Below are 3,981 nucleotides of genomic sequence, written 5' to 3' on the forward strand. Positions count from 1 at the left end.
ACAAAAAATTCTTGATGTGCACAAATCATGGGGAGCTTCTCTAGTTTCTTTAGAACACTGCTTCGCTCTTATAATAATATCCTTTATTCATGTGGCTCTTAGTATTATTGGCCTAGTTGGTTCAATTGGTATCTTTTGATAGCTTGCTTCAGTAGATATCTTTTGATTGCTTGATTGCTTGATTGCTTGTTTCTCTCTTTGTTATGTCTTTGTGGCATATCTACCTTTTGCAATATTTGGGCCTCAATATAGTTTGTCTTCCTCCAAGTATTTACCGTTGGATGTGTGTATTGCATTCCACTCTCTTGTTGAGAAATACACAATTTATGGAGGACCACAATCTATATTAGCCCTCTAAGCTTTTCGCCCATTTTGGCAATCGATGCCAATGGGGGAGAAGTTTCAGAGAGTTTTGTGGAGAAGCTTTGGTTTATGTTTCCTTAGCTTTTGCATCTCATTCGCATGCATTATTGGTTGTTGCAGTGTATGGTGATGCATGATTCCTTGTATAAACTCTCTTGAAAGTGATTGCCATCAATTACCAAAATGGGGGAGATTGAAAGAACATGCGGTGCCCCCATGTTTGGTTTTGGTAATTGATGACAATCTCTACGGACTAATGGTTGCCTTGAGTTATATTTGAAGGTTTTGTCCATAGGCTTTTCTTGGAGTACATGTGTTGGTTTCAAGGAGAGTTTGTGTCGACCAAGGTGCTATTCAAGGAATTATCCAAAGATTGGTCATTTGAGAGTTGAGCTTATTGCAAGCATGTCTTGAGAATAAGATTGTGTGATCATTCATGTTTACCTTCAAGACATCATCCAAAATAAGAGAGTTGGAAAGATTCAAGGTTGATCAAGACTAAGTCAAGAGTGAATCAAGTTGATCAACTCACAAAGAGTAGAAGATGTACCGAGAGGGATCAAGTGATCCCATGGTATGGTAAGCATTGTCCATTGCACTTTGTGTACTAACCCATGGTCTATGTGAGAGTCTATGTGGGGTTAGGTACGTGTCCATGGGCTTGCGTCAAGAGGATGATATCATACAACCCATGGGAAGGATGACAACAAGTGGTGATCGTCATCAAGATTGCCGTGTGCAATTTCAAGTGGAGAATCACGAAGAGATCAAGTGCTTGAAGCTTGCCATCCATTGTGGTGTCAATGTACTTGTGAAGATGTGCCGAAGAGTGGCTCACCCATAGTGGAGTATGGGGGAGCAATCATCTAGTCTTCATCGACCCAACGCAATCAAGAAAGGTGGTCCATCTTGAGGAGGACAAGATCGTCATCATCTAACTCAAGTGGATCATGTGCAAGGCAAAGGTTTGCCCTTGATAGGTTTTCTATTTTACTGGTCTCATGGTGGTAGTTGGGAGACCGGGTTATAGAATCAATAGCCGTACTATCAAGGGGGGCTCTCAAGTGAGTAGCTTGATCGTATCGTTTGTCGAGAGCTCAAACCATTGCATCCTTGCATCATGTTTCTTGGTTCTTGTTTGGTTCTCTTTGTGAGTCTTAGAGCTTATGGTCATATTGATGACAAGCTTGGTTTCATCGAAAACGGAGTTCGCATGTGTCTTCTATGATGTTTTCGGTGTTGGAGGTTTTATCGGTCTTTTCCGAGGAAGGGTTCTCACCATTTTCTTATGGGCCTTTTCTCATTTGCTTATTATTGATATTTCTTTGAAGATTGTGTTAGCCCTTGTCGCTAGCTTTCCAACAAACTTGGTTTCACCGAATTCGGAGTCCGTTTGCAAAAGTTGTGGCCGTTTTGGTGTTCTGAAAAGGCTGCAGCGGTACTACCGCGAATTGGAGCGGATATAATTTTTTACTACCGCTCCAGAGCAGTACTACCGTGGCTCCTACAGCGGTAGTACCGCTCCGGACCAAAAACTCGTCCCAAGTCTTGCGGTGGTAGGCCCGGATGTATTTTTTAGTACCACTCGCAAGCAGTAGTACCGCTACCATTTGCGGTAGTACCATGAGGTCGAGCGGTAGTACCGTGAGGACGAGCGGTAGTACCGCTCCGGCGGTTCTTCTGGCCTTTTGCCTCCTCGCTGTTGTTTTTCAAAGGGGTACTTCCGCCCTAGCGGTAGTACCGCTCCTTGGAGCGGTAGTACCGCTTTGTGCGGGCTGTGAGCATAACGGTTTGATTTTTCCCCACCTATAAAAGGGGGTCTTCTTCCCCAATGAACCTTATCCTTTGAGCTCGTGTTCTTCCCCCATTGTTGACCTTCTTCGAGCTTGCTAACTCTCAATCCCTCCAATGATTCTTGCTAGTTCTTGAGGGAAAAGAGAGAGGAGATCTAGATCCATGTTTCCACCAATCACTTTCTCCTCTGAGGGGAACCCCTTGGATCTAGATCTTGGAGTTCTTGGTGTTCTCCTTCTTTTTCTTCCTCTCATTTTCCTCCCTAGAATTAGTTGCTTCGGTGGGATTTGAGAGAGAAGGACTTGGGCACTCTGTGTGCCCTTGCCATTGCATTTGGTGCATCGGTTTGAGTTTTTCATGGTGATACGTGGAAGTTACAAGTTGAGAAGCTTATTACTCTTGGGTGCTTGGTAACCTTGAGCTTGTTCCTCTTGGGTACTTGGGCGCCCTAGACGGTTGAGGACACCTCGGAGCCATATTCCATTATGGTGAAGCTTTGTGGTGTCGTTGGGGAGTTAACCCCAACCTTTGTGGTGTTCGGAGCTCAATCATTATGGTGTAAAGCTCCAGGCAAGCGTCGGGGTCTCCAATTAGGTTGTGGAGATCGCCCCGAGCTATTTGACGGGTTCCGGTGACCGCCCCCAAGGGTTGCCAAAGTGTACGGATTCGGTGACCGCCCCCAAGGGTTGCCATTTGTATGGGTTTGGTGACCGCCCTCAAGGGTCCCTTAGTGGAATCACGGCATCTTGCATTGTGCGAGGGCGTGAGGAGATTACGGTGGCCCTAGTGGCTTCTTGGGGAGCATTGTGCCTCCACACCGCTCCAAACGGAGATTAGCATCCGCAAGGGTGTGAACTTCGGGATACATCGTCGTCTCCGTGTGCCTCGGTTATCTCTTACCCGAGCTCTTTACTTATGCACTTTACTTTGTGATAGTCATATTGTTTATTGTCATATATGTTGCTATCACCTAGTAGTTTATCTTGCTTAGCATAAGTTGTTGGTGCACATAGGTGAGCCTAGTTGTTGTAGGTTTTGTGCTTGACAAATTAACCACTAGGTTTATTCCGCATTTGTTCAAGCCTCAGCCGTAATTATTTTAAAGCGCCTATTCACCCCCCCCCCCTCTAGGCGACATCCACGATCTTTCAGTGGTCAACGTGGTCAAGGAATAACTTCCATCGAACATGGACTGTACATGGAAAGGCTGGCAGTTGGGTCCACGGCCACAGCAAGGAAGTGCCTCCTTATTACGCGCAAAATAATGATTCCTTCACCTGACAGCGGGGACCCACCGGACGGGCCATCGTATTTCACGAAAAAAACATTTCCCCCTGACTGCTGGGACCCACCAGCTACATCTTCGCATGCAAGGAAGTGCGTCTGGGCAAAAAAAATGATTCTCCCCCTAGATTGCTGGGACCCACCAGCTACATCTTCGCACGCAAGGAAGTGCGTCCGGGCAAAAAAAATGATTCTCCCCCCTGACTGCTGGGACCCACCAGCTACATCTTTGCACGTAAGGAAGTGCCTCACAGTCGGGACCCACCTGGTCGAAGCGTACGTAGCGTTGTCATTCTGGTCGCGAACGTGTATGTACATATATACTGGTGGATGTAGAGGCGTGCACGTGTCGTAGTAGAGGCGCGTACGTGTCATAGTAGAGGCGCGTACGTAGCATGTACACGTACGTACAGCGGCCAGGGTGCAAGAAAGAAAATACAGCCACGTATGTGTATATACGGGCGGGGTCTCGAACGCCTACTCGCGCATACGTACGGCCAGGGCTCGTGTACATGGCTGGGTCAGAACGGAGAAACAGTG

Source organism: Triticum dicoccoides, chromosome 7A (genome assembly GCF_002162155.2).
Source record: "Triticum dicoccoides isolate Atlit2015 ecotype Zavitan chromosome 7A, WEW_v2.0, whole genome shotgun sequence".
Classification (NCBI taxonomy): Eukaryota; Viridiplantae; Streptophyta; class Magnoliopsida; order Poales; family Poaceae; genus Triticum; species Triticum dicoccoides.